Source organism: Eutrigla gurnardus (genome assembly GCF_963514095.1).
Source record: "Eutrigla gurnardus genome assembly, chromosome: 21".
Taxonomy (NCBI): Eukaryota; Metazoa; Chordata; class Actinopteri; order Perciformes; family Triglidae; genus Eutrigla; species Eutrigla gurnardus.
The window spans coordinates 12,340,890-12,353,882 of record NC_139932.1 but is presented as its reverse complement, the minus strand read 5'-3'; the positions used below and the strand labels follow the sequence as shown (position 1 = coordinate 12,353,882).

The window sequence follows — 12,993 nt, the reverse complement described above, 5'->3', positions numbered from 1 at the left end:
CTGGAAGAACATAGAAAAGAAATGTAAAAAGACGGACAAAAACATGTTTTTGGGTGTAATGTCGGCTGATAAATACTGCGTTCTGGGGGAATGATGTTCATTTGTGACATCCTCATTTCATATTCTTGCCAGTTGGGCATGCCTCAGTTTTGAGGTGCAATATAGGCCTGCCAAATCAGCAGTAGCCCCATTACTCATCCCCCTCTGTGCTGTCTCCTGGCTTGTGCTCCGCCGCTAATGCAGATTACAGGGATATATGAGGGCTATTTTGTTCGCCGCGGGGTGGAAACGATCACAGGCAACCCCATCCCTCTCTGATGCACGATTCTACATCTGTTCCCCCCACGAAAGCCTATCTGGAGATCCATCAGAGCCAAGCCCTTATCAGATCACAGGCATGCTACATCTATTGCGCATCAATTATAGATGCTATGTTAAAAAAAATTGGGTCACTGTATCAACACGCGCCTTTACATCCTCAGAGACATTGTTTGGTTAAGTGATTAGTGGCTTGACTTTAGATACAGTTTCTGCATGTTATAAGTGTTTAACAGTCCTTTTAAGATAAATGAGTATATTGACATAAGGGCCTCCAGTGAAGGAGAATAATGGCTTTGCCATGTTGATAATGTGGCTCAAACTTGCATTAAAGGCATTGGAAGTAGAAAGAAGTCTCTTTCATCAGCTTTGGTGGCTTTTGTTTGTGGTGATTTCTGTAGGTGGAAATCCACACAGGTATGAAGAGTATGATCGATAAAGCCATTCTTTTTTTCCCCCCCACCTTCTGCAAGAAGATCCAAGTTGATAAACGAGCCGATCTGCATTATTCGCAAGTGGAAAATCACCCTCAACTTAAATTCATTTCTATCTCGCTCACCGACAGAGGACACAGACATATTATTCAAATGTCTAACTCTTCTGTGACCAGGACACGTCCAAAACCACACGTTTAATCTTTATGCAAGTCTCTCCTCATCTGTTGGGTAAATAGACCATTCATCATATTATTGGGCTTTTACAGCTTGACTGTTTGAGTGATCTGTCTCTCAAACAGCCTCTCTCCCCGGCAGCCCAATCAATCATTTTTTCAATGAAGATGTCACAGCTCATTGTGTGGAGTGTTATCCAAAACAATTTCCAGAGCCTTTTTTTTAGATGATAAATTAAAAGCTGGACTTTTTTTTTCTCTTTCGGTTCACGGGGACGGTCGGTTCCTCCCTGACAAACGCGTAGGTGGAGTGTTTTAGAGGCAGCGTATGGAGCATTTACGCTTCATAGTTTTTAATCCCGAATTTACCCGCCGTCAACACTTTTCACCTCGGCGGAGATGTTAGCAGGTGCAGGAATGTGCTCACTATTAACTTTTCATTATGCATGGTAAACCGCACTAGTCATCAAGAAGTGAGCTGCTGCTCACAAGGGACATAATTGGTTTGTGGTTAATGGCTGCTTGAAGCTGTAAGTTGTGGGTGTCTATAAAAAAAAACGCAGAATGAGCTCCTTAAGACTCATGCATCATAGCAAGAAGGAAAAAGGTTTTTAAAGATTGACAGCTGAGTCAGAAATGTCTTCCACGGTGTTCTTCTACTCAGCAAACAAAAGATAATGACCCTCACGTCAAATTATGAAGCCACAAGACTGAATCGTTAAATAACCGAACCCACGCAATGGAGCAACGAGGTGAATCATTCCTCTCTCCAATCTCACGTCACCTCTCTTCTTTTTCTGTCGCAGGATCCTTGAGGAGTCGAGGCGAAGACCTGCGATGCCGGGAGCCTCAACGCTGCCGTCCTTGTTCACCTGACACCGAGGATGTGTTTCAGATAACACAGTGTGCAGATAAAACACACACCAACGTGATCCCTCGCTCCTCATTTAACCAAACCAGCTCAAGTCCATCATGTTCTGTATCTAAAATCTGAGCTTTTGAAGTATCTTATGAAACCTTGGACTTGGAAAGTAGCTTATATGGGAGTACAAGTACCTGGTGATAGGGGTATTTAGATGTTTTAGAAGTAAAAGTAACAATACTGCAACATAAAAGACATGCATTATAATTATAAATCATAATTAAAAGGTAAGAAGTATTCTCCGCAATATGTAATTAAACCATAAAAGTAAAAGTACTCAAAATCCACAATGAATCTTTAATAATGCATCATAATTTATATAGATGGAGAAAGTATTCAGCTCCCTTAACTAAGTAAAGTGGGCAAATGTACTTAAAGCATTACAAGTAAGAGTACAGAAGTGAAGCCAATTTGATCTATATACTATTGGGTTACTCAGTACTCAAGAGAACATCATATTTTATTAAATGTGATCTTAATCTGCACATTAAATACTTATTTTTCATTGACATGTAGAAGGTGATTGATTTAATATAAGTACTTCATTGTATTGAGTCTACTTAGTGGATTACACTATATTGGTATTTTCCTACTAACAGTGAATATACTTCGAAGTCACCCACTTTAATAATTATATTCTTATTTGTCGGTTAATATTTCAACAGAACCATGACAGCCATTCATTGTGTTTTCTGTGTCGAACACATGAGAAAACATGTTATCAGGAGTAACTTCAACCTTATACTAGTGAAACCAAGTGCATGGAAACCGACCTTTTAGCAGTCTAATTAGAAAGAGCTTAAATGTAATCTGTTACCTTGCATCTCATGCCTCGTCTCACGAGGCCCCATGAAGGACTTGTGAGGATCTGCAGGTCCTTTCTTCGGCGTGTCAGCCCCCCCACCGCCACCACCACCACCACCTCCCCCCAGCTCACCGCGGTTGCATTATTAAACTTGTATAAGATCATTAGCATACAAAGCAGGAAACCTGCCGCGGTGGAGTCATACATATTTATCTGGACGTGCCTGACTTGTGCATGCATACACTCATACTGTAACCCCTTTACACACGGGCATGACTACCGCTGCAGACGAACTGTGAGCAGACACTACGGAGTGCAGGTTACTCGGAGCATGTCCACTTTTAAGGGATGGATATTTATTCGTGCAACATCTGAAGACGGACGAGCTGGCGTTCGCCTTTAAACTGCACGATAAAATGTGTGCGGCTGCCTGTGAGACCGAGGAAATGTGTGTGCAGAGTTTGGTTCATCAGAGCAGTTTGCTTCCAGCATATCAAATATAGTTTACACACAGAGGAATTTCAGGCTAGTAATGCCTGCGATACATATTCATCAGCTGCACTCAGAAGCACGTAATCAAACAGAGAGAAAGGCAAACAGAGGACATGTTCTTGTAAATACTTGTATCACCAGTGGGTTAACTCTGCCTTTTGAATGACTGTGAAATCAACTCCTTTTCCCCTGTCGCCCCCGTTGTTGCTTTCCTCTTCAAATCCTTGGATTGGACTCATGGAGTCCTCCGTTGATATTCCTTCCTCCTTCCATCTTGTTTCCTCCCTCCTTGTGAGATTGCTGTCGTGTCTTATGGCTTTTTATTCCTACGTGATGGTAGATGGGTTCATGTAGGAGTAGAAGCCACTAAACACGCGGTGAGTGCTCGACGCGCCGGCCGACACACGTAGCGAGCGTCCTGCGGCCGTGACAGCTGCCACGTTCACATCAATGGCACCAAGAGGGGAAAAAGAGAAATGTAGGGTGTACAGAGCAGGTTTCTAATGTGAGAAATGTTCTATTACTTAATTCAATGGTTATTATATGTCATTGAACAATTGGTTTTAAGACAAAAGAACAGAGTGGTACTGTATCTGTGGGATGACAAATCAATCTGAGCAAATCTGAAGTTGTGGGCGGACCTACTTTTTCCACTTCCCTGCATGTTGGCTGCAAGTTCCCTGAATTTCAAGCTCATTCCTGCATTCCTCTGCCCCGAGGTCGCTGTGAAAAACTGGAGCTCTCCAAGGAGGAGTGGATGCCGAAATTGAAAAGCAGGTAGGTCATCTCTGTTGTTTAATAATGTGCAGCGTCTGGAGGACTTTATCTCTTCTACAAAGCGAAGGTGAGGACATGCAGAAACCTGTTGAGTGTGACATCACAACCCAGTATCACGGCAGTTTGTGAAATCGTCACGAAATGCAATGTATTGGTTTACGTGTCCAAAACGTTCCATTTTATTTGGATCACTCATTATGAAAACAATGCCAATGGAAAGTTATATAGGTCCTTTTTCATGGTGTACAAATTAAACGCATCCAGCTGGTGACGTAGTTTTAAATATTGAGGATTACTGACACAAACGTGATGTTGTGAAGTTCATGATCGTTGCTTCAACCTAACTAGTTATTTTAATCCCAACCTTGATGTTTTTGGAAAATGGCAGATTCACGTCCATGAACATGAATCAATAGGTTTTCATTTTGTGACCATTCAACAGCACTATGCTTTTTTTTTTTTTTTTTTTGTAAATTAACACATACTCTTGTTTTTGTTTTGTTGGTGATCCATTTCACATGTGCTCTTTGTTGCTCTTAATCAGACCATCGCGGTTTCTGTAAAGCTTTTAGCACCAGCCTGAAAAGTGTAACGCGGCTCAGTGCAAATCCCTCGGACTCCTGTCCGCCCATAAATTAAGTCCAGTGCAGCTCAAACTGGCTAATAACGGTATTTATCAGCGGTAACTTTCTGTCTGAACTGAACTCGGTGTCAACCAATTAAGCAGGATATTCGAAAGATCCTACTCGTTTTGGGTCCAGTCGGGGTGCTGTGGGGTTTGGGTTTAAATGCCAACCTTCTGTTTGGATTCGCCGTGAAATAAACCCCTCGCTCTCTCCTCCTAAGCAGAATCCGAATGAAGCCTCAATGGGTTGTTGTCGGGAACCTGAAACTGAATTATTAATCGTTGGAAATTACAAGAATTTGACTCATGCTTGCAATTGCGTGACACTACTTTTGCGTTGTTCTGAGCTGGGTAATTATTCAGAATTAAATTGCAATAGATATGGTCTATTATGTACTGAGCCTTAATGATTTATTCAAGGCTGCAAGGTTGCTATGATCTAATATTCAGCAGGGTAGGATGGGAAGTTTCCTTTTCTTGCAATATCGGTTACATTTATTCTTTGCAGGTTCTCACTCTTACATAGAGTTCTTTATAGAGACATAAAGAGGTCAGAGAGAATAGCAGAGCAGGAAAGACACATGAGAGGAGGCAGAGAGGATTCGATTCTGGACCAGCAGGGGTCCATGGGAATCTCAAGGTGGGAATCAACCATCCTGGCATCTATGAGAAACAGCCTGCATTATTTAAAACAGCTCTGGCATATGAAGGGGAAACTGTGTTTCAATAGATTGTTGCCATCCTCCGTTTTGCCTGAGGATGTGTACGCCTTCTTGAATCTCATATTTTCAAAATGTCAAAAATGTTCGTCAATAAAAGACTCATTTTCACTTTGACAGCCCAGTATTTTTTTTTTAAATAATGCATTAAAGGTCCTCAAGTTATGAAACTCAATTGAGCCATACACGGTAATATAATCCTCAAGTTCAGGTAAAAACATTAAAATCATCAGAATTGGAATACAAATTTTCACCCTAAAGCTATAATGTGCGTGTGTGTACAGTATAAGCTTAATGTACGAGTGCTGGGCTACTGTATCCACCCCCCAAGGGCTACACTTTCTTTCTGTAATAAATAATGCTCTTTTGTGTTCTCTGCTTCATTTGTTCCCTGTTGTAACGTCAGCGCTGCTCAATAAATAATGAAACACGCCTGTTCAACCTGCTGCATATCTCTTGTTTCATTTGTCAAACTCTTTGTGTGTGTGTTTCAAATGCCACACGCATACTCACTAATACACACATGAGGTCCGCAGCCTGACAAGGGGCCTTTTAATTCAAATCGCTCGCTGGATTTGATAGAAACTCAGGGCTGACTGGTTTAAGCGCACGCCGGGGAGCTAAGTAAGGAGAATAGTGAGAGAGCAGCAGGAATACAGCAGTAAAGCATGTTACATTATTCGAAGCCTAAGGTAAACGCCTAATAAGTGCAATTTAAACGGACATAATTGGTCATGTTCAATGCATGTCAAATCTTCTATAAGCCGTGAAATTGCCACAACAACACAATTGCGTACTGATTCAATGAAATAATAAAGATGTATTTCCGGCTGCACCGTGATATCCCACAAAGTTCTCTTAACAGCGGGCGAATTGAAGGATTGTTTCGGGGATGAAATGCAGAGACACAGCATGGTTCTTTCACTTTCTTCTCCCTGAGATTTTGGGCAGCAAAGCTCGCCTACACACACCAGCTGGCTGTTGTCTGGGGGAATCGCCTCAGCCATCTTTTTTTCTGATGAAATCAGAGGAAATTCATAAGCAGCCCAAGGCAGACCACATATACTTTATTTTTTTATTTTTTTTAACTCCTTCTCTATTCAATAATTCTCAGTGATAGGCCTCCCCTTTGAGCACTGGCACTCCTCATTCCAATTAGTGAAAGGCAAAGAGCCCCCTTGTTTGTCGGCATGCAGCGGTAATTGGATAATCCCTGAAATTTGAGCGAGTGCACAAAAGGGAATCTGTAATTAAACCAGAAGGTCTGTCAAATATTGACACAGATGAGTCCTGCAAAGTACAGATACAGAGGATGAGTCAACATTAGTGTGCAGGTTTTTCCAAACTTCCTCAGTTTTATGCACAAGGACAGCTGCTCCTTGAAAACAATTATTGTACATCAATAAACTAAGAGCATGCTAGCCACCCCTTGAGGTAGTACTTAGACACAAGGGTGTTTTAAGCTAAATGCAGAAATCAGATAGCAGTTTATCATGTTACCAACTCAGTTCATTTGCAACATTTGCTAATAAACACACAAAAATGTGAATATAATTTTTTTTCAGCTATTTGATCATAAACCAAACTGTTGCGATCTGAATTTTGTAACCAATTTTCAGCAATCCATCCATTAGTTGTAGACGTTTCACTCAACCTCAAATGTCAACCTCATGGCTGGAGAAAGCAAAATTCTTGTCTGAACACTGTCGATATCTGTGCCAAATTTCAAGGCAATCCATCAAATTGTTGTCAAAGCGTGTCACAAAAAAAAAAAAAAAAAAAAAAAAATGGGACACTTCTGGTGACACTAGAGAAAAAATTCAGTGGATCCTTGTCTGAGACCCTGACAGTCAATTCAGTCTGGACCAACAAAAAAACCTGTTACGGTAGCAAGCATCTTTGTTTATGCAAACCTCAGAATAATGAAAGCTCAGATGCCTCAACAGAAGTCTACATGGCATTTTTGGAAACAATCTCCACTCGCAGCGTGGTCTGTGGACTTCCCATTGTGACGACAGTGTGCTGAGTTACACAGATTTCTCTCAACGTCTCACTAAAAGCCATCACGATGAGACGTCTCCTCTCTCAAAGTCCACTTAATGAGAGTGTAGCGTCAGCGTTCTGGCTGCAATTACAGTGCTTAGGACTCTTTAATGATGTGTTAATGGCTTGGCTGTATTACCTTTCAGCTGCCCAAACAACATTAAATACCCTGCGGCTGATTAATCCAGTATCCACAAAAACACCCAATTAGAGGGAAAATGTTTGAATAGAGTTCTGCCAACAACTTTAGAGCAGAATAGACAAGCACTAAAAAGAAACGCTGCGAGACATTTCCCACAAAGTACAGTAAATGGAGATGATAGCCGATGGATGACTTTATTCCTGGTTTATACTGCGAACACATGAGTCTTTAATCTATTTTCATGTAAGGACGGTGCAGCACTTCCGATGAAGTCAGTGTGCTCAAGGGCACAGCGCTCCAAAACGCACAGCTGTTGCTGACCATCGGGCGGCACGAGGGGTCAAACGTGCAACCTCTCAGTTGCATAACGCTCCGTCGAAACCAGCGTGCGGCCCTTCCTGTTCGCCGCCGCTGTGTCTGCATCAAAGTCAAGAGACGGAGAAGCTGTTAAAACATCTATCAAGACTTGCGCTAATGAAGTGCTTGTCTGTTTTTTTTGTTCAGTTTAAACCATAAAAAAAAGGAATCTCAACATAACTGCGAATTATTGTCATATAAGCATGATGAGTCCTGACAAGAGGAAAACTTAAAAGAAAATATCATCAAAGCAACGACGTCCTCTACACTTTCTAAAAAACTAATGAGCTGAATTTCAAATAAAAAAAAAACCCAAAACATTTCTCTCTCCTCTCCACCGTGTCAAGTGCGATTAATCGGTGACACACTTCCAACAACTCCCAGCACAACTTCACTCGTCAGCGCGTGATTGCTGTCTGCGCAGAACTCGCGGGGCAATCGTGATTATTAATGTGCAACATCTGAAGTTGAGCTCAGGAGGGGGAGAATTCATTTTCCAGGAGTTCCCCTTTGTAACGCAGACTGAGCGGTGACAAAGCACCGTCGAGTGCGTAGCGGCAACACTGCTAAAAAAAAAAAAGACAGGGAAGTCAAGTACAAGCGGAGGAGAAACATCAGCCAGGTGCTGATTGCTACATTTGGTCTTGTACTGTACTTGATCAAAGTTTGTGATGCTGATACGGTGGAGCATTTTCTACTCCAGCAAACAGTTGATAAATTAAAGGGAGAAAACACCATAATGTGTCTCCACAACAGATTCAATGCTCCTTGGTATGGATTCTACCAACTTTACCATAATTCCTGGTGAGATCTGGTGACTACAAAGGCCATGATTCACAAATGGATGGATACCATGTGACATGATCGATAGCTCTGGAGCTACCCAGGGGACATTTTAACCTTAATATCGCAAGTTTGCATGTTCTCTCCCTCCCACAGCCCAAAGACGTGCACGTTAGGTTAATTGATGACTATAAATTGCCCCTAGGTGTGAATGTGAGCGTGAATGGTTGTCTGTGTCAGACTGTCCAGGGTGCACCTTGCCTCCACCCAAATGTCAGCTGGGATCGGCTCCAGCCGATAATGGATAGGCAATTTGGCTGTAGCATCCCGTGTTTTCATATAAAATGTTTGGAGTATCCACATGCGTATAGAGCACACTATTTCAGGAGGACAAGGCTCCAATCCACAGGCTACGAGGGGAAACTGAAGGGTTTGATGAACATGAAAATTCTGTAAATCCGAGGTTCACTGTGTGTCAGTATATTTATTGTTGATGTGCACCACTAACGTAGATTACGACGTTCTCCTACCTCTTATAATCTTAAAGATCCTGCATCATACTCTAGTTGCACCACTCTTTTAGGTCATTATGTTCTACCTGGTGTATTTCCCTAAATTAAGACGTGTTTCATCAAATCGCAACAAACTAACTGACGTAGAGGAAACCTGAGGCGAGGAATTCTAGTTTAAAAACGACTGTCTGGGTTTCTGGGTCTCAGAATAAAGCTGGTATCGAGTTTGCGTTGTTTACTTTACGTGATGGGAACTAGGAGGCAGCAGGGGCTCAAAAGCAAATCTTTGCCTCAAGGCCCCTAACCGAGTTAGACTGCAGTTGTTATGGAAATGTTGATGTTGATTTCCATTTTCCTTCCTGAAAATGTTCAAATACTTGAAAAACATCTTCACATCCTTTAAGAGCTGGTACCTTTTACTCTCAGAAGTACATTTTACTCCCATTACTACTCATTCTTGTAGTGAAGCTCAAGACTTAAGTAAAGGTAATATGTTATTGGTGGCAGGTGTATCAGTGGTAATAGTACGACCACTGTGATGATTTAAATGCAAGCATGTCTTTGACAATAAAATGACAACCCGTATGGCCCTTATTGCTTGTAATAGTGCTAACAATCATCACTCTCTCCACCATGAAAGCCTTTTCCAAAGTGTCAGGCAGGTCTGTGCTTTAAGCTCCATCTCGTCTGTCTCTTATCACCACTCATCAGCAGGGGTGGAGAAAGAGGTTGGAAGTGTGTGTGTGTGTGTAGGGGGGGGGGGGGGGGGGGGGGGCTGCTCATCTGAGGCGAAGTGGAGAGCCCAAAGAAGGCAGCATCCTTATCAAAGGCCTGGGTGCTGAGCCTCGGTTAAAAATAGAAACCGAGGGGAGATTGGCATCGATTTCTGCAGGCGTTGACGGCCCGATTGACAGCAGCACCGCGGCGTCAGGCTGTTGAGCCATCGAGGGAATCCGCCAGACTGCCTATGATGAGATGAGATGGGAAGATAACTTCTGACAAGCCCTCCAACCGCTACCCATCTCTAATCACCCCGTCTGCACACACACACACACACAGAAAAAGTAATTACCACATACATGCACGCGCACATACACACTAGGACACACACATACTTGCTGCCCCCTGAGTAAGTAATGGGACTTTGGCTGGCTGAGCATCCACCTGTCCAGTGTCTACTGCCAAGCCAAAGCTCACGTGCTCACACACATACAAAATACCTCTGGATGTCCCTCCACAGACACCAGCCGCCATCCTTAAGGGTTATCGCACTAAATGATCCACCGCCAGTAAATAGTGCCTAATATCCACGAGGAGCTCCGTACGGGGATGTCACTGACCTTTGTTTTACTGCTGTAAACGAACTCCGCTAAGTGATTACTGTTATTACACTGTCTGCTTTACTGCTCTTGGATGTTGTTCATCTCCCCGAAGCATGAGCGGTAATTCAGTCAAGCAAGTGTGCCCGGCATGCTAATATCAATACATCTGCGACATGCAAAATGTGGTGTGTTTGCATCATCAGAGGTTCTCATCTTCCTGCCATCTTTGAGAGAATAGTTTGAGAGTTGGATGAAAAGATTGCTACCACTCTTGTATCTGTCCGTAAACCGTGAAGATGCAACCAGAGTTAGCTTAGCTGCATGAAAACAGCAAAAGACCTCTAAAGCTCACAAATAAACACATTATATCGTCTTTGTTTAGAACCAACAGAAAATCTAAGTGGGAAGAATATATTCTGCCGTTTTTTTCATCAGGCTACCTGTTTACCCACTCTTTATGCTAAGCTAATTAGAACAGACAAATATGAGAGAGGAATTGATCTCCTCACCTGATTCTCGGAAAGAAAGCGAACAACCGCAATTACCAAAATGTCAAACTTTTCCTTAAGTAGGAAGATCCAGGATTTAGAAATTCTGAAGTCAAAGTCTGCCCAAGTTTTATTTAATGAGGAGTTATTTCAAGCAAACTCCTCTGGAAACCACACTATTTGCTCTCAGGTAAGCCTAAATGGTTTGATCATTATAAAATCCCATTAAAACTTTCCATTGCACTGGTTTATTTTGGACCGTTTGCTGCACAGAACGACAAACATCATTTTCACAAATTGCCTCTATAATGTAGTAGATTTAACAATATTTAAGCAATCACGAATGAAAAATATGACTTAATCCATCACTACTGTGCCAAAATTCTATAGTGTGTCAGATTTACTGTGACGTTTGTACTTTAAACCAACATATGGAGGTTTGCTTTTGCGAAAGCTACAAAAAAGTAAAGTCTTGCCAAGTCTTAAAAATTCATGGAGGGGACATTTGTCACACACATTCTCCCCTCATCCTCAATTGTAAATTGATGCAATAAAGTCCAAGTGATCATCATTAAAAGCCAAAAGTTTGACTTCTTATAATTAGGTGATTTGCAGCAATCTGCCACAAAGACTCTGTCAATCTGTCAGCGTGATCCTCCTCCTGTTAGAACCACCTCAGAGACAATTACTGTGGGCTCGTCCTAATTAGAAACTCATTGAAATTTATGAGTGCTTGTTATGAATTATTGAATTATGTTTCCTGGGAGGGGTACCATTAGGGAAGTTTAAGCAACAGGATTTCTCACAGGCCACTTTTGTGGGTGTGTCTGCCCAGGTTTGGTAGGAACATAAGGAGGTGTGTGTCTCCCTCTGGTGGTGCAAAGGAGAAACTGCACAATTGTGCACACTTGTTTCAGGCAGTGTGGAACAGACACATTGTTTTCATAGTATGTCTGGAGTGCCCAGTCCATATTTGAGTTTCAACATTCAGTTAAAAGTGATTTTGTTATATTAAGTCACACATTCACAGCTTGTCCTGAATACGACATGAACCAAGCTTGATATATAAGCAAGATAATATGCTGTCTATACATGAGAATGTGGACCTCTTGGATTTTGTGGAAAATAATTTGTGGCAACAGAGACACATTTCTCTCCACTGACTTTGTTTCATGCTTAAAAGATGTAGAGGCATCAGCATATGATCGCATCCCCACATTCAATGGCTATTTTTACCCCCTCCGATCCAGATGTTCCTTCACTCTGAGCATTCTGAGCATCTGGGTGGCTAGAAGGCACCTTCACAAGCTGTTTCTGCCAACAGCAGAGTTAGGGATGAACCCACTCAACAGAATCTATATGCCAAGAGACGATGTTGTCCAACAATGTGCTATCAGTTGCAATGCTGTGGTTGGGTGACATTAAAGCTCCATGTATGTGTAAAAAAACATGCATTTAACGGCAGCATCCTACAGCCTTTTTAACAACATTGTAGGCGATGTAAACAGCCTCACGATTCTTCCACACTCGTACACACACAACATAATGAGGACACAGACGAGAGTCTCCTCACTATATATATATTATACTATAAATAGTATATATATATATATGATATACAATTAGGGAATCACATTGCAAGTAGTTCTATTGGAGGCCCTCCTGGACCGGCCACTCCTCAGGATCGGGTTCAACTAAAATCACGCCCCCTGCGAGTAGCATAAAAACAGAGCTCTTCCAATAGTTTGCTGAGTAGAGTTGGAGAGGGGGGTTGAGGTCAAAGCTGATGTCTGGCTAGCTTCCCCTCCCCTTTGCTTCATTTTGTTTTCTTACCTTTTTCTTTTCGCCGTTAATTCTTCTTTTTGCATTTTTCGGGTATTGTTACTATCAGTAACATTTTTACTCGTAACAACTCGTCCCTACGAAGATCACTAAGTATTACAAGTAAGCTATATCGTTATTTATCAAAGAATCAACGTCACACCACCGGTCGCTTTCAATCAGCAGCAGCCCAAGGCAGAGACGGCCTCCAGACCAGACAACACCAGCTACGAAACCACCGCAGAGCGGCCCTGAAC

General features: G+C 42.1%; 1 long non-coding RNA gene across 1 annotated transcript in view; it reads left to right on the top strand.

The window, feature by feature from the left end:
* The window catches only part of LOC311031972, a 37,724-nt gene extending 35,364 nt beyond the window's left edge, over positions 1-2,360 (top strand). The window contains exon 3 of the long non-coding RNA XR_014599127.1: positions 1,735-2,360. This is a non-coding gene — a long non-coding RNA (uncharacterized lncRNA). The remainder of the gene's footprint in view (positions 1-1,734) is intronic.
* Positions 2,361-12,993: the final 10,633 nt, after the last annotated feature.